The sequence below is a fragment of the Bos taurus genome, chromosome 16 (assembly GCF_002263795.3).
Source record: "Bos taurus isolate L1 Dominette 01449 registration number 42190680 breed Hereford chromosome 16, ARS-UCD2.0, whole genome shotgun sequence".
NCBI classification, from domain to species: domain Eukaryota; kingdom Metazoa; phylum Chordata; class Mammalia; order Artiodactyla; family Bovidae; genus Bos; species Bos taurus.
The window spans coordinates 71,312,802-71,335,447 of NC_037343.1; positions in this window are offsets into that span (position 1 = coordinate 71,312,802).

Consider the following 22,646-nt stretch of genomic DNA (forward strand, 5'->3'; position numbering starts at 1 on the left):
GATTTAAAGAGGTACAAGAAATGTGTCAACTCCATCCGTGAATCTTGTTTAGGTCCTGATTCAAATAAACCCACTGCAAAAAGATGTTTTAAATATTCAGAAAATGTTAAATATGGACTGGATATTAAGTGACATTGAGGAATAATGCTTCATTTTGTTGGGTGTGAAAAAAGGTATTGTGGTTATGTAAGAAAATGATCTTATTTCCTTTAGAGATGCATACTGACGTGGTTCGGAATGTTAGGACATGGTATGTAGGATTTGCTTTAAAATGCTTTGCAGGGGATTTCCTCGGTGGCTCAGTAGTAAAGAATCCATCTTGCAACGCAGGAGGTACCGGTTTGATCCCTGATCCAGGAAGATCCCACACGCTGCTGGGCAATTAAGCCCATGCACTGCAGATACTGAAGCTCATGCGCGCAAGAGCTGTGCTCGGCAACAAGAAAAGCCACCGAAAGGAGAAGCCCACACACCTCAACCAAGAGTAGCCCTCGCTCGGTGCCACAAGAGAGAAGCCTGCACAGCAACGAAGACCCAGAACAGCCAGAAGTAAAGTAAAATAAAAAATTTAAATGTTTTGGGGGGAAAATAGGGAGAGAGATGAAATAAGTATGGCAAAATATTGATGCTTGTTGAACTTAATGTGGGGTTTCTTATACTCTTTTCTTTGTGTATGTTTGGAAGTTTTCATAATAGATAAACACAAAAGACGGGAAAAACAAGAGTGGGAGACACAGAGCATTAGAACAAGGTTTCCTGCAGTAGAAGCAGACGTTTATGTTGTTCTCTTTTAACGGGGCAGAGGAGTCTGGTCTCTGAGTGAACTGTTATTTATTTATGTGGATGACACTGGACTTGGCAGTATCCTCTGAAGCAATCTTGAGCTGCTTCAGTGGTCTCGGGAATGGCTCCACTTACTCTCCTGCCTGGTTCCTCATGTGATCAGCCGCTTATGAGGACACCAGTGTAATAAGTGTTATAGCGGATCAAACTCATAATCTCAACTTATTAGCTTCCTTCCCTGATTTCATTGCATTGAAATCCTGTTTTCTCTCTGGACCTAGTTCAAGTGCTACTTCCTAGGTGATGCCTTCGGTAATCACTTGGCACATCCAGATTTCTTCTCCCTAATCTCCCATGGCAATTACAGTCCAGCATCTGGTGTTTCATACTCTTCATGGGTTTCTCAGTATGAAACATCAGATGCTGGACTGTAATTGCTGGGAAAGATTGAAGGCAGGAGAAGAAGGGGATGACAGAGGATGACTTGATGGACATGAGTTTGAGCAAGCTCCGGGAGTTGGTGATGGACAGGGAAGCCAGGTGTGCTGCAGTCCATGGGGTCCCAGAGTCAGACAGGACTGAGTGACTGAACTGAACTAATCTGATGTTTAGTTTCTATTTGCTCCTAAGTTCTTGAATAATTTTGTACAACCCATTCTTATGTCCCCAACAGACTGCAGTTTTCCATGGCCTTCTACCCCCACAGAGTCAGAGTACTCTTAACAGTCTTATTCCATTCTGAGCACAGAATGGCTGAGCATGTCAGCCATTCATTCATATGTTTATTCATTTATTCTTCCAAATCTGAGCACCTACAATGTGCCGGACATGAGGCTAGATGCTGAGGAGTCAGCATCAAACAAGACAGACCCAATCTCTGTCCCGGAGCTCTTTCTGCTGAGAGGGAGAGATGACGCTAAACACAAAAAGCACACAACATTAGAACACTGACGAATTTTTGCCTAACTGAAAAATGAATGACATTTCCATTCCACTCTTTTGACTTAGTGTGAACAGAATGCTAGATTTCTAATTTAAAAAAATAGATATGCAACAAGCAACAAAGGTTTACTATCTAGCACAAGTAAATACAGTCAGTATCTTGTGATAACCTATAACGGAAAATAATCTCAAAAATAATACACGTGTATATGTATAACTGAATCGCCTTGCTGTGCACCTGAAACGCTGTAAATCAACTATAATACTTCAATTAAAAATATATATATTAAGAAAAAAAACTACACAGCAAAGAAATTCATAACAATGGTTGCGAGTCCTGTAAAAGCAGCGTCCATGGTCCTCTGAGTGTGCAGAGCAGGAGACTTGATGTGGTCTGCAGAGTAAGGAAAGGCTTCCCACATGAAGTCACTTCAGAAAAGGACTTGAAGGAAATGCAACAATTATCCTGCCAAGGAGGTGGGGAAGAACATTCCAGGCAGAGCAGACAGTAAGGGAAAGATCCCTGGGGAAAGGAATAAGGCATATCACAAGAAGTCCAGTTTAACTGATATGTAGAGACCAAGATTGAAGCATATCTGTTTAACTGAGATGAAAGCTGGGTTCTTGTTATCATCTCAGGTAGACTTTTGCAGTAATTGTCTCCAGTTTATTCTTGTGTGATTTTGTCCCTCTCCCCCTAAAGCAGCGGTCTATTTCTCTATTTGATGGATCTGGGCTTCTGTGGAATCTGTACAACCTTCTCTTGCGAGTGTGTGTGTGTCAGTAGCTTAGTCGTGTCTGACTCTTTGCAACCCCATGGACTGTAGTCTGCCAGGTTCCTCTGTTCATGGAGTTCTCCAGGCAAGAATATCCTGGAGTGAGTTGTCATGTCCTCCTCCAGGGGATCTTCCCAACCCAGGGATCAAGCCTGGCTTGGCTGCGCTGCAGGTGGATTCTTCACTGTCTGAGCCACCAGGGAAGCCTTTGGCAAGTGGATGATAGCAAATTTGACACAGTGGAGGCTCTCTCTGGTGGGAAACGTTTGCCACCTTGTGAACACGTCCCCTCGGGGATGACAGGTACCAAACAAAGAGGCTCTGACCATACCCATTGTTCTCCTGCAAGTCACCTGAGGCTCTGGATCTACAAGTGAGGCCATCCCAGACCATCCAGTCCCAAACAAACCAGCCCAGATCAGAGGAACCACCCAACCAACCCACAGAATCATGAGCTACAATAAATACTTGTTATTTTAAGTCATGAAGTTTGGGGGTAGTTTGTTATGAAAAGCTAATTGATACATCATCCTTATGTCTTACATGTATGTACTCATGCCAACTCCCCCCTATTTTCAAGGATTTGTTAGGCCCTGGGGATACAATAATGAGTAAAAACTCAAAGTTATCATCTAGTTGGAGAACTGTTCTACCTAGAAAAAATAAGTATCACTGCAGTTCAAAATGATAAATGCTGAGGGAGTTCTATCAATACTGCTACAAGCATTGACAGAAAGAAGTGATCCCCAAGGCAGAGAATATTTCTGCGGGGGTGGAAACATCCACTTGGTCTAGAAGGCTGTTCATTTAATCTTATATGACTGCAGAGGAACAGAAGTAGAATCTCCAAGACAGGAGAAGATTGCAAATAACATGTTTAGGAAACTGGTGAGCAGTCTGGTGTGGCCAGAAGTTAAAACCTGTAAAGGAGATTGCTGCTGCTGCTAAGTTGCTTTAGTCATGTTCGACTCTGTGCGACCCCATAGACGGCAGCCCACCAGGCTCCCCTGTTCCTGGGATTCTCCAGGCAAGAGCACTGGAGTGGGTTGCCATTTCCTTCTCCAATGTATGAAAGTGAAAACTGAAAGTGAAGTCACTCAGTCATGTCCAACTCCTAGCGACCCTATGGACTGCAGCCTACCAGGCTCCTCTGTCCATGGGATTTTCCAGACAACAGTACTGGAGTGGGTTGCCATTGCCTTCTCTGGTAAAGGAGATTAATGAGAGATAAAGTTGGAATCAAGAGGCCAGGTTATGGAGTGCTAGGGATCCGGGGTTAGAGCTGATAGATTTAACAAATAAAAATTCAAGATGTCCAGCATTATTTGGGACAAATACTAAAATCTTATTTGTTGATTGTCTGAAGTTCAAATTTAACTTAAGTTCTGTTTTTCTGTCTGGCAACTGTAGCTGGGGTGGCAAGTTCAAATGCCTACAGAAAGCTAGAATATAAAATGAATGAGGAATATGAGCAGGGTGTCAGGCAACAGAGTGAGATGGGGACTGTGGCAAAACAAGAGAACACTTGCTCCACTTAGGGGAGCAGCCCAACTTTGTTCTTGCCAATTATTGCCAGTGTTTCCAACTCTTCTAACATTTCGAGGGAAGTTGGAACTTTGGATTTTATGTGAAATCTCCTATTTAATATAAATGAACATTTCTATATTTTTAAATGAAGCATAGTTGATTCATAATGTTGTACTAGTTTCTGGTATATAGCAAAGTGATTGATATATAAATATATGTATATTCTTTCTCAGGCTTATTATAAGAGATTGAATACAGTTCCCTGTGCTATACAGTAAGTGCTTGTTGTTTATCTACTTTATATGCAGTACCTTACATCTGCCAATCCCAAACTCCTAATTTATCCCTCCCCTGCTTCCCTGATAGCTCAGTTGGTAAAGAATCCGCCTGCAATGCAGGAGACCTAGGTTCGATTCCTGGGTTGGGAAGATCGGCTGGAGAAGGGATAGGCTACCCACTCCAGTATTCTTGGGCTTCCCTTGTGGCTTAGCTGGTAAAGAATCTGCCTGCAATGAGGGAGACCTGGGTTCAATCCCTGGGTTGGGAAGAGTCCCTGGAGAAGGGAAAGGCTACCCACTCCAGTATTCTGGCCTAGAGAATTCCATGGACCCTATAGTCCATGGGTCGCAAAGAGTCAGACACGACTGAGCAACCTTCACTTAACCCTTTCCATTTTTTGTGTTGTGTGTGCTTAGTCGCTCAGTTGTATCTGACTCTTTGCGACCCCAGAGACTGTAGCCCGCTGGGTTCCTCTGTCCATGGGATTTTTCAGTCAAGAATACTGGAGTGGGTCATCATTTCCTCCTCCAGGGGATCTTTCCAACCCAGGGATTGAACCAGTGTCTCCTGGGTCTCCTGCAGATTCTTTACCCGCTGAGCCATCAGAGAAGTCCCTTTTCCCTTTGGTAACCATAAAGTTGTTTTCTGTGTCTGTGAGTCTCTGTTTTGTAAGTAAGTTAATTTGTATTATATTTTATTATAAATAGTGCTGCCATGAACACTGGGGAGCATGCATCTTTTAGAATTAGAGTTTTCTCCAAATAAATGCCCAGGAGTGGGATTACTGGATCACATGGCAGCTCTTAGTATTTTAAGTAACTTCCATACTGTTCTCCATAGTGGCTGCACCAATTTACTTTCCCATCGACAGAGTAGGAGGGTTCCCCTTTCTCTACACCCTCTCCAGCTTTTATTATGTGTAGACTTTTTTATGATGGTCATTCTGACCAGTGTGAGGTGCTACCTCATTGTAGTTTATGTTTTAATATGTTTTAAATCCTCTGCAAGCCAAACAAAACTTGTCTGCAGCCAGCCTGAGGCTCTCCATTTTATGTCCTAAACATCTGAATAACGTTTGTTTTTACTGCAGTAATACATAGCCATAAAAAATACAAACATCAAAGAATTAAGGTGAATGAGAATGTTATTCTCCCAGTCCTTTCCTCCAAATCCTATTCTCTTTCTCAGAGGCAGCCTCTGGTTCAGCAGGCTGGAGCTACGTGTAATCTGGACACTGGGGAAAAGCTAGAATCAGCAAATTCTAGATATATACCCTAGTAAACTTCCATGTATATGTATAGGACATCTGTGTGTGAGGAAATATGAACAAGGATATTTATTGCTGTGAAAAAATTTTAACATCCTAATCCCCATGTTAGAGAACGAAATAAACTATGATATATTCATATGACAAAATGCTATATAGCAGTTAAACCAGATGAACTAGATATTCATGTATCAAATGGATAGATTCTCAAAAACATGAAGTAAGGATAGAAAATAAATAAAACAAAAGTATCTTCTCTATTTATTTCTATCTATATACTTAGTTCAAGTATAACAACATGGACCAGGTGGAAACATGTTTAACTCATTGTACTAGTATCCTATTGCTGCTATAACAAACTAGCACCAACTCAGTAATTTTGAAGAACACAACTTTATAATCTTACAGTTTTCAAGGTAGAAGTCTGCAGCAAGTCAGCAGGGCTGAGTTCCTTCTGGAGGTTCTAGGAGAGAATCCTTGCCTTTTCCAGCTTCTAGACGCTGCCCGCATCCCTTGGCTCTTGGCCCCACCACACCAACTTCTGCTTTTATCACTACATGTATTCTGACTCTGACCCTCCCTCTAGTAAAGATACTTATGGTTACACTGGGCCTAGCAGGATAATCCAGAATAATCTCCCCATCTCAACTTCTTTAATTAAATTACATCTGTAAGTTCCCTTTAGCCATGTAAAGCAATGTATCCACAGCTTCTACGGGACTAGGACCTAAACATTTTTAGGAGGCCAGTATTCCTTGTGGTTCAGTGGTACAGAATTCATTGGCCAAGCAGGAGCCGTGGGTTTGATTCCTGGGTCTGGAAGATCCGCTAGAGAAGGAAATGGCAACCCATTCCAGTATCCTTGCCTGGGAAATCCCATGGACAGAAGAGTCTGGCAGGCTGCAGTCTATGGGGTTGCAAATAAGTCAGACACAACTGAGCGACTAAGAGACAACAAAATTGTCTTGATAGCCATTGTCTGATGAGAGAAGGAAGAAAATAGAATGGGGGAGATGAATTAAGAGAATTTACCTTTATGTGCCAAGTTTTATTTCTTTGCTTTAAAAAAGTTATCTGAGAGACATCTCTGGTTATCAAATGGCCCTGAGAAGACCCAGCTTGGGGCAATACTTTGAGAGCTTCTGGGGCCAAGAATGGGGCCTTTAAAGACACCACTTCTTCACTTATCTCACCCTTCCACTCCCACTCTCCCTTCAACCAAAACATATCTGCTTTTATCTGGTTTTCACGTTGGGGTTCCACATAAAATAGCATAATTCAAAAAGATGTTCTTCTGTTTAAATACAGACACATTCATGCACGCATGCATGCACACACACATACATAGTTTGAAAACCACTGATTCATTTCAACCTTCATCACTGTGTGATTAAGGAGTCAATACGGGAAAGAAAAAGTAATTTGTAATTACACAAAGGGTGTTACCATCTCTTAGTAAATCTCTTTTATTTGTGAGTCAGAGGCCAGGCCACTGCAGCAGACCCACAGAGGAAAACCTTAAGATTTTCCAGTAACTGGAATTGTTTTATTTGAAAATGTTTCCTGGAGTCAGGGATTCCTAGGACAGGGGTGTGGAGGCAAGGAAGAAGAGGGTGTTTCTCGAGGAGGAAAAATCCTTTGTTCATCCTCCTGCCTCCAGATGAATAATGAAACTGCTGAAAAGAGGCTATTAGGAAGGGAAGATAGTACTAAATCTTTACATCTCAAAAGTAGTTTAAAAAAAAATTATATCAGATTTCCCAGCCCTCCAGTAGGCTCAGAGATCGTTCCTCTGCCTCCTTTTATCCTCATTTGCTTTTGTGAAGATACGTGTGTTTTCCTTATTCTGTCTTTCTAAGTCTGCTTTTTGCCTGTCTGGTTTTTTACTTCCATCTTTATTGTATTTTACTTGAAGTAGAAGGACAGGGCTGGCTGTCATGCCTCCCAGGCAGGGTATTTGTGTGGGGGACAGGGAGGACGGAGGTGCTATCCAGATGAGGCTTTCTTTACCACTTATGGAATAAAAGCTATAAGGAAACTTAGCTACAGCATGGAGGAGAGCAGAAGGAACACCTGGTCAACCCAAGAACACTGGCTTGGCCATGTGCTGTGCTGTGCAGCAGGCAACAAGGCGTGCAGAGTCAGCATCCACGTCTGAAGACTGTATAATCTCAAGCTTTTGAAAATTTTTCACTGGCACTGACAAATGACTTGATTTCCAAGTGGAGAGGTGCATTAAGAGGTTGCCCTCAGTCCAGCTTGTATAAATTAGGTTTGGCTGTAGTTGAGAGCAGTGGCGACTAACATTTCTGGGACGGGCACCTGCCAAGTGGTCGTCGTTATCCCGGGCATTTGCAGACTGCCGCGGAAACTGTTGGTGCCCTACTCAAACTTGCAGTTCTCCCTTTCTTTCATGTTGACAGGGCCCCAGTCTTGTTCATCTCTTCTTTCATTTTGAGGCTTAGAGAAAGGTGATCTATCCCCCAATTCCAAAGATAAATATTAATCCATCTAAACCAATCACAATATTTCCATTTTCCTTGATATTAACTAACTGGCATAGGAAGGGTCATGTGATATAATTCTGGCCAATAAAACATAAAGGGAACTCTTTTTGGAGGGGAGAGGGAGGGTTCTTGGAAAGAGACACAGAAAGAGATAGCTTTTCTCTCTGGGTATTGTGTTTGGATGACATTCCTGAAATTGTTTGCATTCATCCTGTATCAGCCTCAGGATAAATGTCAGCACAGACAGGAGGACAGAGCCAAGAGTCCTGATATTCTCCCCTGAAGCCTGGGATAACTCTGGACTTCCTAGCTCATGATGTGATAACGTTTTTATTGCTTGAACTTCCCTGGTGGCTCATATGGTAAAGCGTCTGCCTATCATGCAGGAGACCTGGGTTCAATTCCTGGGTCAGGAAGATCTCCTAACCCATATTAAATTGGAGGTTTTGGTACTTGCATCAGAAATTGTTCTGATATCCATAGATCAGTCCACTTAATCTTCACCATTGTCTGTGAAGAATATAGCTCCTTTTTACAGTTTAAGAAACGTATTTAAGTTAATACACCTGGTAAATAGCACAAATTCAATGCAGTTCTAACTTTATGAAAGAGATGGAACCAGGCATCAACCTGAGGCCAAGGGCAGAATTTTGTCCGCAATGTCTAGTACAGTGCCAGACATGCAGTAGCCATTCTAAATGAACTAGCCCAAATCCCAGGTTTATATTACTACCGTATGCTACTACTTTCAGTTCAGTTCAGTTTAGTCGCTCAGTCATGTACGACTCTTTGCGACCCCATGGACTGCAGCACTCCAGACTTTCCTGCCCATCATCACTTGCTCAAACTCATGTCCATTGAGTTGGTGAGGCCATCCAACCGTCTCATCCTCTATCATCTCCTTCTCCTCCTGCCTTTAATCTTTCCCAGCATTAGGGTCTTTTCCAGTGAGCTATCTTTTCTCATCAGGTGCCAAAGTATTGGAGTTTCAGCTTCAGCATTAATCCTTTCAATGAATATTCAGGACGGATTTCCTTTAGGATAGACTGGTTGGATCTCCTTGCAGTCCAAGGGACTCTCAAGAGTTCTCCAACACCACACTTCAAAAGCATCAGATCTTTGGTGCTCAGCTTTCTTTGTAGTCCAGCTCTCACATCCATACATGACTACTGGAAAAAACATAGCTTTGACTATATGAACCTTTGTCGGCAGAGTAAAGTTTCTGCTTTTTAATATGCTGTCTAGGCTGGTCACAGCTTTTCTCCCAAGGAGCAAGCATCTTTTAATTTCATGGCTGCAGTCACCATCTGCAGTGATTTTGGAGCCCAAGAAAATAAAATCTGTCACTGTTTCCATCATTTCCCCATCTATTCGCCGTGAAGTGTTGGGACTGGATGCCATGTCATTAGTTTTTTGAATACTGAGTTTTAAGCTAGCTTTCTCACTCTCCTCTTTCATTTTCATCTTGAGGCTCTTCAGTTCCTCTTCACTTTCTGCCACAAAGGTGGTGTTATCTGCATATCTGAGGTTATTGATATTTCTCCTGGCAATCTTGATTCCAGCTTGTGTTTCTTCCAGCCCAGCGTTTCTCATGATGTACTCTGCATAGAAGTTAAAGAAGCAGGGTGAGAATATATAGCTTTGCCATACTCCTTTCCCAATTTGGAACCAGTTCGTTGTTCCATGTCCAATTCTAACTGTTGCTTCCTGATCTGCATACAGATTTCTCAGGAGGCAGGTAAGTGGTCTGGTATTCCTATCTCTTGAAGAATTTCCCACAGTTTGTTGTGATCTACACCTTAGCACTAGCAGATAACTTCTATTTCCCATAATATGGTGGAGCAGACATTCTTAAAAATCCTGTCTTTAAAAAAAAAACCTGAAATATCTAAAAATAACCTTAAATTTTAAAAAAACTTTAAAAACGTATTGCTGAGCTGCTATGCCTATACATCACCCCCTTCCTCATATACACACAGACCGAAAAGGAAAAACTACAAGGCAAAAAAATCTAAGCAATAGAAAAATCTAGAGAGGTAAGTGAATGCTAAAGCTAGAGGTACCACGAAGAGACATCTGTCAGTTTCTAGCAACCAGAGGGCCACAGAAGCTTAAGGATCAGATACCCCAGTAAAAACCTGGACTTCTGCAGGGTCGAATTGCAGTGCAAGTGAGGTACCCTACGAAAGGACTTAAGGAATTACTTCTCTTGGCTTTTGCTCCCAGTTTGAGAGAAAAAAACAAAAATTTCCCTTGAGATATGTGTCAGCATAAGCCATTTCTTGACTCAGGTTTAGGGTTCAAATTCACTCTACTTACATATTCTAGAAAACCTCAAATTGAGAATTTTATTTAAATTGTTTCTGGGTAGGTGGTGACTCCAAGCACTTAGAAGAAGCAAGTGTAAATCCTCTCTTGTGGAACACACCAGGCTTAGCCAGGTATCAGAGAATCCCAGCTGGTAAAGACCCAATAAATATAAACTCACAGTTTTTTTAAGGAATTCCCTGGTGGTAATGGTTAGGACTCTGTGTTCTCACTGCTGAGGGCCCGGGTTCAATCCCTGGTTGGGGAACTAAGATTCCACAGGCCATGTTGACATGGCCAAAAGCAAAACAAAACTCACAGTTTTAAAAAACAAATGGTAAAATATACGAGGAAATAAAACGCCACGAATGAGAGTCCAAAGAAACAACCAACAGAAGAGTCAGACTACAGAGACTGTGCACTGTTTAAAGCATACCCTTTAAGATTATTTGATTCTAACCTTTCGTTGCCTTTGATTTATTTTAAAACTCTGTGGGTAGTAGAGAACTGATAGCATGTATAAATTAATTATGCTCACCCATGGACACTCAAATGAATTCTGTCCAGTGAAGGGACAACATTTCTTCTCCCCACCCTAGAAAAACCAGTTTTGTATCTATTTGCAAATGCTTTGCAATATTCCTGATTGACAAATGTGCTGCCCTTTGGATTCCTGTGAGTCAGCTGTAACATCTGCCTAGTCTTCTCATTGTGTGTGCTGTGCTTAGTCGCTCGGTCGTGTCCGACTCTTTGCGACCCCGTGGACTGTAGCCCACTAGGCTCCTCTGTCCATAGAATTCTCCAGGCAAGAATACTGGGGTGGGTTGCCATTTCCTTCTCCAGGGGATCTTTCCAACCCAGGGATTGAACCTGGGCTCCCACACTGCAGGCAGATTCTGAGCCACTAGGGAAGCCCGAAAAAGAACATATATATATATAAAACGGAATCACTTGGTTGTACACCTGAATCAACAGTTGAACAGTTGTAACTCAACTGTACATATGTATATATATGAAAAGTGAAAGGGTAGTCACTCAGTCGTGCCTGACTCTTTGCAAGCCCACGGACTGTAATAACGGATACAAGTTGGAGAAGCGATGGTGACCAGTGCGAGGTCATTCAGAGCGTACTCCCCTACTCCTGGGCAGAGTCCACCACTATCTTAAAGGCTGCTCCCAAGGTTAGCAGCTAACCCAGTTTTCTTTGGAGCAAGAATGCCAGGGTTCAAACCATGGCCCCAACATTCAAATCTGAGAGACTTGGGTCAAGTTACTTAAACCTTTCCTACCTCAGTGTCCTCACATAGAGAATGAGAATAGTAATACAGCCTTCCTTAGTGGGGTTCTTGTAAAGATTAAATGAATTATATTTGTAAATTACTTGAAATAGCACGTGTGGCCCATGGGTAAAAGCAAGTATTAGCTAACATTATTTATTATTGTCAGCATGACTCGGTGGCCTATTTTTTTTCAGGCCAATTTCAATCGGAAACAGGATCACCCCTTCCCAATAAAGTGGTGGCTTCTTAATCTTTCTCTTTGCTATTCCTTTTCACTCACTTACTGTTTCTGGTGGTCCCAGAAACAAACTGTATGGGGTCGATGGGTGGGTGAGTGGGGACACAGAGAGCAAAGAAGTAGGGGTAAATGCCAGGAATCAGTGGAACTGGCCATCATCAGAAAAGCTGGCATACCTGTGGCAGCTGACCTGAAGTAGAAAAGGAGGGAAATGTTGAAAATTGTTTGTCTCAAAATATTCTACCCACCTCAGGCCTGTGGTCAGGGAGATATTCCTACTAGTCAATTCATGTCCCCAGAGGGAAGATATTTTCCCCAGAAGACCCTGTTAAGAGGTGGCAGGGTGAGTGGTGAGCCATGTGGTGAAGTGAAAGTCACTCAGTCGTGTCTACTTTGTGACCCATGGACTGTAGCCCGTTAGGCTCCTCCTTCCATGGAATTCTCCAGGCCAGAATAGTGGAGTGGGTAGCCGTTCCCTTCTCCAGGGCATCTTCCCAACTCAGTAATCGAACCTGGGTCTCCTGCATTGCAGGCAGATTGTTTATCGACTGAGCTGCCAGGGAAGCCCTGAGCCACGCGGGGCAGTGGCTAATTCCGCAACCTCTGATGCTAGGTCGGCCGTGTCTGTGTCCCTGGTCTGCCATTCTCCAGTTGCGGTATCTTGCATGATTTACTGAAATTTCTTTACTTGACAGGGCTTTAAGGAGGAGCCTGGTAGGCTGCAGTCCATGGGGTAGCGAAGAGTCAGACACGACTGAGCGACTTCACTTTCACTTTTCACTTTCGTGCATTGGAGAAGGAAATGGCAACCCACTCCAGTGCTCTTGCCTGGAGAATCTGAGGGACGGGAGAGCCTGGTGGGCTGACGTCTGTGGGGTCCCACAGAGTCGGACACAACTGAAGCAACTTAGCAGCAGCAGCAGATGAGATAAGAAATATAAAATGCCTGGACAGCAGTCAGTACCCAATAATCCAAGGGTGGTACAGTGTGGGCTTAGAGAAGGCCTCGTTCAGTGGTCTTTGACCAGGATTTCTCATTGGAACCACCAGGAGTGTATTAAAATACCAGGGCCCAGGTCTTTCACTGGTGGGGAAACCCTGGGGGCTGAGCAGATTTACTCTCCCAAGAAGGGGAGGGGCTACAAATAAGCCACAGTTGTCTCCTGCCTCGGCTGGCAGTTCTGCACCAGAATGTGAAGTTGTTACCCGTGTGGTGCCCAAAATACCAGGTGACACGGTGGGGATGGCACGGGCCTTGGTGTTACACAGCTCTACAAGGAGACGCAGGCCCAGTCTGTTGCTGGCTGTGTGACTATGGTCAGGGCACTTCATTTCTCTGAACTTCAGTGTCCTCATCTGTGCAGCAGAGATCTCTATAGATTTCTTTCAGCTTGTGGTGAGGATTCATTCAGGCCCAACAGTGCCTAGCGGTCAGTCAACGTCAGCATCACTTGCCTTTTCAGGCTGGGGCCCTCACACCATTCAATACCAAGCCCCTCTGAGAAGATGGGAGATGAGCTTCTGAGAGCATCCCCAGCAGTAATGGAGCTGTTCTGGTATGCAGCTGGCCTTTAGGCATTAAATGAAACTGAATTTTCTGCCGGGGGAACATCTGCCAGGTCACTGGTCAGTGTTCCTGGTGGTTGGGTCACTGAGGACGGGTAACAGCTCAGAGGTTATAGTAGTTGGGAAGCTGGGCAGGGCCGAGACAGGCAGTGGGGAGGGCCACTGGCTTCTTCCTTACTGAAAAATGAACTGTTCGTTTCAGAAGCTAAGAGCCTTCATATTAGCCTATAGGATATTCCCTCCCTGCCAATGGATCAAAAACATCCCACCTGTTGAAGAGCAAAGCAAGCTCTGTGATGGTTGGTGGTGGTGGGGTTCCCCTTCATCCAACCACCTGGCTAGAGGAAGAGTCTCTTTGATCTGCCTGCATTTGCTCCCTGAGTTACACTCTTGTGATGAAATACCTAACTTCCAGGATTAAATTCACAAGCAGAGTCACACACGTTATAACACAAAACCAGTGATACACAGCCAAACCAGAACCACAAGAGGCTTAGTCAATGGAAACGACAGACACTACATCCCCTTCTCATCTCCCATCTCCCACCCTGGCACCCCAGCTGCAGCCCCCCATCTGTCCAGGTGAGGAGGAAGCCCTCAGATGGGGGCTGTTCCCACTGCTCTTGGGGTCAGCTACAGCAAGGTATGGCCAGTCTTTACCAAGACCTTTCTAGCCACAAGACATTCCCAGGGAATATTGGGAACGGGGGTGGGGTGGGGAGCTTAGAAGTCAATCAGCTTTCTTTGCGGTTGTCTCTTTGACGTTCACATTGTGACTCTTCTTGCTTTGGGGCTCTTGCTGACATTTGCCTTTACTCTGACTTTTGCTGCCTCCTGCCCTGTTTCCAAGAGCACGTGCACCCCATTTCTCTCGCAGGTGTGCAGTAGAAACCTCCAGGAACCCCTCCTGGAATGTGAGTTCCTCACCTGTCTTGTCTGTCTTTACATCCTCAGCACTTAGCCCAGTACCTGGCACCAGGATAGTCCCCAGTCAAGGGTGCTGAGCCAGGGGCCAGCTTGTTACTGTCCTAGAACTGAGACTCACTTAGAGAAGGGTGGCTCTGTCACCTTTCTCTAAAAGGTGGCTCTCTCCATCGCTGGCTTGACTGAGCAGAGGGCCCACGAGGGGTGGTGGGAGGAGAGGAATCAACAGCTTTCCAGCTCCTTCTCCAGGCGACAGGAGACACCTGGGAGGTGGAACCTGATACCCGAAACCATAAGGACCATTAACTTAAGCCCTCTGAACCTCAGTTTGTTTGCTGATTTCCAAGAAGATATAGGATTCTCCTTTCTTGACCCACAATCACAGAGGTTCTGACAATTCAAGAACAAAGGTTTCTACGAATATGATCTATAAAGAAGTATATGAGTGACAGCCTTTATTTTTTGTAAAGTGGTTTCACTAGTGGGTTCAGTGTGGTGGCTCAGAGGTTTTAGGCACTTACCGTGTGTTAGCACTGGGCCGGGGGTTTCAGGAAGTCCGCAAGGTGAGGAGAGCACTCTGAAGGGATCCCAAAGAAGCTAGCCATTCACAGACCGAGCTCAGCCTGGGGGTGTCCTAGAGGTTTGTGTTGCTAAAGCAGCCTGGAGCCTTTTCTCCTCTGGAGTCTGAAGCTGTAACTAACACCCAGATCATTCCCATTTGGCTTCAGGACCACCCCCAACCCCCCAGGCTGAGTCTGTGAATTACTCTTGATGCTGCCCCCATTAGCACCAGTGCGGGCCACATCTCTGAGAATATTGAGAAATAACTGAATATAATCTATGCTGAAGCCACATTTGAATTATGGACATCATATGACTTCAAACATCAGCATCCATTCTAATAGGAGATATTAAAGGAAAAAAAAATTAGTAGACAAACAGAGCTGCTGCTATTTCCCTCCCCTCCCACATCAGATCAGATGCTATAGATATGCCAAGTCCTCTGCCAATAGCCAGCGCCATTGATTCCTGGCACCTACTTCCTACTTCTTTGCTCTCTGAGTCTCTTCTTCGTGCAGTTTTGCTTCCGAGAGTCCACAAGAAACAGTGGGTGGGTGCAAAGGAATAGCAAAGAGAATGATTAGGGAACTGCCACTTTAAGAGGAAAGGGGAGGGCCAATACTAGGGTAGAGGGGCAAGAGATGCAAATTACTAGGTATAAAATAAGCGATAAGGATATCTTGTACAACGTGGGGAATATAGCCAATATTTTATAACTAAAAATGGTGTGTAACCTTTAAATATTGTGAATCACTTATATTGTACAGTAACTATACTTCAATTTTTAAAAAAACTACCACTTTATTTTAGTCCTAAAAGATGATGCTGAGTAAGTGTGGCACTCAATATGCCAGCAATTTTGGAAAACTCAGCAGTGGCCATAGGACTGGAAAAGGTCAGTTTTCATTCCAATCCCAAAGAAAGGCAATGCCAAAGAATGTTCAAACTACCTCACAATTGCTCTCATCTCACACCCTAGCAAAGTAACGCTCAAAATTCTCCAAGCCAGGCTTCAACAGTACATGAACCGAGAACTTCCAAATGTTCAAGCTGGATTTAGAAAAGGCAGAGGAACCAGAGATCAAATTGCTAACATCCGTTGGATCATAGAAAAAGCAAGAGAATTCCAGACACTACTTCTGTTTTATTGACTATGCCAAAGCCTTTGACTGTGTGGATCACAACAAACTGTGGAAAATTCTTCAGGAGATGGGAACACCAGACCACCTGACCTGCCTCTTGAGAAATCTGTATGCAGGTCAGGAAGCAACAGTTAGAACTGGACATGGAACAACAGACTGGTTCCAAATAGGAAAAGGAGTATGTCAAGGCTGTATATTGTCACCCTGCTTATTTAACTTTATGCAGAGTACATCATGTGAAATGCTGGGCTGGATGAAGCACAAGCTGGAATCAAGATTGCGGGGAGAAATGTCATTAACCTCAGATATGCAAATGACACCACCCTCATGACAGAAACAAAGAAGAACGAAGAGCCTCTTAATGAAAGTGAAAGGCGAGCGTGAAAAAGCTGCTTAAAACTCAACATTCAAAAAACTAAGATCATGGCATCTGGTCCCATCACTTCATGTCAAATAGATGGGGAAACAGTGACAGACTTAATTTTTGGGGGGCTCCAAAATCACTGCAGATGGTGACTGCAGCCATGAAATTAAAAGACGCTTGCTCTTTGGAAGAAAAGCTGTGACCAACCTAGAAGGCATATTAAAAAGCAGAGACATTACTTTGCTGACAAAGGTCCATCTGGTCAAAGCTTTGGTTTTTCCAGTAGTCATGTATGGATGTGAGAGTTGGACTATAAAGAAAGCTGAGCACCAAAGGATTGATGCTTTTGAAATGTGGTGTTGGAGAAGACTCTTGAGAGTCCTCTCAAGGAGATCAAACCAGTCCATCCTAAAGAAAATCAGTTCTGAATATTCATCGGAAGGACTGATGCTGAAGCTGAAACTCCAATACTCTGGCCACCTGATGAAAAAAACTGTCTCATTGGAAAAGTCCTTGATGCTGGGAAAGATTGAAGGCAGGAAGAGAAGAGGACGACAGAGGATGAGATGGTTGGATGGCCTCACTGATTCAATGGACATGAGGTTGAGCAAGCTTGGGAGTTGGTGATGGACAGGGAAGCCTGGTGTGCTGCAGTCCGTAGGGTCACAAGGTGCCGGACATGACTGAGAACTGAACTGACCACTGTATTGGGAAGCAGTGATACCATTTTAGATGAAAAGATGCCTAAAAATAGACCATGCAGTCCTACACAAAATAATAAATTATATGCAAACACTAAACAATTATGCACATTTTAATACAAGTATTCCATGTGGTGCTTCAGGGTATTTGGAGATGGTGTGAGAACACCCCCAAGTACAGTCTAGCGATTAAGAACTAGGTGCTGAACTCCATCAGATCTAGGTGTTGGGCACAAGCTGTGCTGATTACTAGCTGCAGGACTTCAGGCAAGCTCTATGACCTCTCTGTGCCTCAGTTTCCTCCTCCATAAAATGGGATGTAATGTAGTACTCACCTCTGGATAGGCTGTGAGAACTGAGTAAAGCACTGTAGACTCTCCTTGATAGTGGCTTGGAGGAAAATAGTGACCCTAAAGGGATTCATTTTTCTGTTTTCCTCAATCCTTGTCAATGACATCTCCCACACAAGGGCACCTAATTCAATGCAGACTCTTCTGCCTTCAAGGTGGGGAGCTGTGTTCTTGGCTTTAAAACAGATTTCTTAAATTGTCTTCCACAGTTACAATGACTCAGCTGTTGCTTAGGGATTTAATTAACTAGCAATCAGAGGCTTGAAAGACACAAACGTCTGGGGACTTTTGCTCTGGTTGGCTTTCAGAAGAGGGAGAATGGAATATAAAGAAGCTTCCCGAACTTCACTGTCCAGTATGGTAGCCACAGTGGCTACTGAGCCCTTGAAATGTGATTGTCCAAATTAAGAATATGCTGCAAGTATAAAATACACCCCAGATTTTAAAGATTTGTATTAAAAGAAGAATATGTGTCTCATTAATAATTCTTATTAAAAGTTGAAATGATAGTATTTTTGACATATGTGTTTACTTTTGTTGATGTGGCTACGGGAAGATTTCAAACTACCTCTGTGGCTGTTGGAAGGTGCTGTTCTAGAATTTTCATGATTTAATAGTGACTTAACAGGCCAACACTATTTAAAACATAGATCACCTTTTAATATTTTTAAGAGGTAGATATTGTTATAACCAATTTTCAGACAAGGGCAGCAAGACTATAACAACTCATTCTGTGTTGACAATCAGTAGACCTGAATAGATCTAAGCTGGGGGCTAATCAGAGGGAAGAACACTGACTTGGGAATCAAGAAACCTAGCTTCTTGTCCTTGCTATATCTCTAAATAGCTGTGTGACTCCAGGCAAATTACTGCCCCTCTCTGGACCTCTGATTTTTACTAGAAAAATAAAGGGATTGGCTGGATTTGAATTTAAGAGTGGGAAGCTAGAAGCCTGTAGACCAAATGCAACCATAGATCTGTGTGTGGGGGGCAATGCCATTTTTAATTTACACGGTTTTAAGTAGGGGTCAGCAGCTCTTCCATTGCCCAGGGCTCCTACCATTCCCCTTGGACTCTCACTCCACCACTTCACAGACTTTGTTACTTGCCTCAAAATCCTTACCTGCAAATTTTAAACTCCAGATACAATGACCCCATGGAGAATGGTCTACTTCCTTCTATTCACTCCAATTCTGACCATTGTCAGGACTGGGGGTCTTAAGTGGTGATCACCAATCTACCCTAGGCCAAATTTTGTCTCTCTTTTTTTTTAAATGATGTATTCCAACAAAAATAGTGCCATACCTTCCTGTAAATCATAAATATTAAACTAGGAAGAAACTTAAAAATAATCTATTCAGGGTAAACTTCTCATTTTACAGATAAGGAAACCAAAGGAAATTTAGAAGATATCATGCTTTTATACTTACTATGTCCATGATTTTATTCTCTGTTTTGAAAAGTAAGATAAAAAATTATTTTTGAAATCAAATCTTATTTGCATTTCCTTTACATGAAATCCAGGTAGAATTTTCTTCTTCCTCTTTTTACAAAAATTCAATGGGATGACTAGCTACCAAAAAAAAAAAAGGTGGAATAGAACTGCTTCCCTTTCCTTGTGATTATGCTATATAAAACTTGTAACAAAAAATAGGTAAATGTAACCCACGCAATGAAAGTAAATAGCTAAAGGATTTTAAAGCATTGAAAGAAATCTTTTTGCAAGGATAATAGTAAGTGGGACGTGAACTACAGCTTTTGCATATTAAACGCAGGCCTTTGTCTCTTTCACCTAAGTAGTGTGAGAAAGCAAAATCTAATTTGATGGGGGAAAAGGAAAAGACCATAAATAAAAGGGTATGTTGTCTTCTGAGTGACAATCTTCCTATTGGCATTCTGCCCAGAAGCCCTTTCTTCTTGTCTAAACCACATGATCAGGATAAGTTGAGTAATCAAATTGAGACCCCAGAGGGTCAGGAGATACCGCAAAGCTGATCAATACTTTCAGGGTCCAGATGTCAGCCAGACCTGACCGTTAACCTGGTCAATATTGCTGTTGGATGAACACAGAAATTCCATCTGTGATCTCGGTCAGGGGACACTCAAGGTCCGGGATGGGGGAGGTCCTTCCCAAGGTTAGGCGGTCACAAGGCACCCCAGAAGTGTCTGAAGATATAATTACCCCTGCCCCCCAACACTGCTCCCAGGATCTCTTGCCAGGAGAGAAGTCTAACCTTGGGTCCATGCCAGATTCAGGCAAGGAATAGCTCCTTGTATTTTTCCCAGGAACTTTGCTGCCCATCACAGCCATGACCTCTACCCTCAGGAAGTCAAGGTCCAAAGCACAGAAAAGATAGACCTATTTTTCATCCATGGAAATATAAAAAGGTAAATGCTAGAGGTTGCATCAAGGATTCAAGAAGAGGTGAAAGCAAAAAAAAAAAGCCTTTGCAACTGGCAAAAGCCAATCCAACCAACTCAAGTTGGAAAGAAGATGAAAATTAATAGTAAAATGTTTTAAAAAGATACAATTTTTCTTGATTTTTCTATTCATTTCCTCCCCTGCTTTTACACTTTCTGCACAGCAGGTCCTTAATTTTCCCTCTGTTTCTCCAACAATCTATTCTTTAAAGGTGCATCAAAGATTTCACTTATTAAAAAAAAAGAATTCCACTTCTCCCATGAAGCTTTTCTAACCCTTCAACCACAGAATATCTTACTTTACTATCTGCACTATTCATTTGCCACTTAACTATGGTCTTGATGCGACCAGGCTGTAGACCCTTCCCCGGCGAGCTGTGTGAGTGACAGTGTCTAGCTGAGCTAAGCAAGGAGCTATAGAGAGCAGCCCAGGGAAGCAGCTATCAGCCTGGACCCTTCCCGCTTCCCATTCTCAGCATGCCCTTGGACACTGCACCTTCTGCTGACTCCCTCCTGGTTCCCTTCTGGACCAAACAGGAACCACTTCTTTCCTCAATAAGAAGGCTGAGAAAACTAGAGGGCTTTATCTTTGTTTAAAAGATAAAGTATCAGGGAAACAGAAAGTATTATCAACTGTTCAGGGAGTTTTATAACAGCAATTACCATTATCTGTATTATTAAGATTTTCTTAGAAATCCAAGTCTTTTCCCATGGAACAGACTGAGACCATTAAAAGAAAAAAAGGAAGCAAAGAAAAACCTTTCACAGATTCTTTCTGGATATTGTTACCATGATTCTGAGGACTTTTTTTTTTTTTTTTTTTTAGCAAATATGTATTCATTGGGTTCGGGGGCTTCCCAGGTGGCTCAGTGGTAAAGAATCCACACGTAACCCAGAGACACCAGTTCGATCCCTGGGTGGGGAAGATCCTTTGGAGGAGGAAATGGCAACCCACTCCAGTATTCTTACCAGGAAAATCCCATGAACAGAGAGGCCTGGTGGGCTACTGTCCATGGAATTGCAAAGAGTCAGACATGACTTAGCAACTGAGCACACATTCAGTGGGTTTACACAGTCCACAAGTTAAAGGCAGGCAAGTCCATAAAACAAGCATTAACAACAAAAATACAGTCCATGTTGAACTGAACGTTTAAAATGGGTAAGATGATGTACTTGATGTTGTATTTTTACCACAATTAAAAACTGAAAACAAACCAACCAACCACACAGTCTGTGTATGGTGCCAGGCACTAAACTATGAGCAGCAAGTTGAAAATGGAACCTGCGAGAGTACAAGTTATGGTGCAAGATGCGTGAAGATTTTAGCTTAATTGGAGGGAAGTACAATCGATAACTGCGATATAACGCTAGCTAGGCAAGGAAGAAAATGACTTAAAAACTCAACCATGGAACAGAGGTAGGCATTTGTTAAGACAAATTATTATACTTGGAATGCACATGGAACTGAATGCAGAACTAAGCACTGTATTCATTAGATGTCTGTTTTTATTTACGTAATTCACTCCCTTCGAAAAAGACTACGAGATGGAGTCAAGATTTGCAGTCTTATATGGCTGAATGCGTGTGTAACTTCATCCTTTTCCCCCTAAGTTAAGTCAGTACGTGCCAAGAACATAAGATTCCAGCCGGACAAATGAGGAACAGAGGAAGGAAACGGCCGCTTTGGCCGGCGCCTTTGATGGGCACATCTGTAGAGAAAGTACGAAGCTGGGGGCGGATTCTCCCTGCTCAAAACCCTTAAAAAAAAAAGATTCCCCATTGTTTGTTGCAGTGTTTCTCAAACACATCTGATTTCAGGACAATTTTTATGTATAATACATTGAGAAAATTACCAGGAGGAGCTAATAAATTGCATCACCATAATGATGATAACAGATAGCATTCGCTGATGCTTACATGCCAACACTGTTCTAAGCACTTCATACACATTGACTTGTTTAATCCGCAGAGAAACCTGCAAGGTAAGTATTGTTACTACATCAGCCTTCTGATCCTCCAAGTTTCATACTGGAGGATTCAACCAATCTTGGATAGAAAATACTCAAGAAAAAAAATTCCAGAAAGTTCCCCCCAGAACTCGAATTTGCTGCATGTCAGCAACTATTTCCATAGCATTTACATTGCACTTACAATTATTTCTATAGCATTTACATTGTATTAGGTATAGTATGTCATTTTAGAGATGATTTAAAGTATATGGGAGGATGTGTGTATTATATGCAAATACCACATTCTTTTATATATAATGGAGTTGAGCAACCCTGGATTTTTATATCTATGGGCAACCCTAGAACCAATTCCCCTCAGATGCTGGATTTGAGGGCTGACTATATCTCCCATTTTACAGCTGAGGAAACAGAAGCATAGACAATCACAGAGTAATTTGTTCAAGGTCACAGAGATAATAAGGGGCAAAGTCAGGATGCGAACCAAAGTAGTTTGACTCCAGAGTCCAGAGGCCTTAACTGCTGCTGTGAACTGAATGACAGTGTTCCCCCAAAACGTGTAAGCTGAAGTTCTAACCTCAGTGTGATGGTATTTGGAGATGGGGCCTTTGGGAGGTAATCAGGTTTAGATGAAGTCATGAGTGTGGGACCCCCTACCTAACCCCCCCGACCCCTGACTGGATTACTGTCTTTATTAGAAGAGACATAAGAAAACTTCTCTCTGTCTCTCTTTCCACAAAGAAG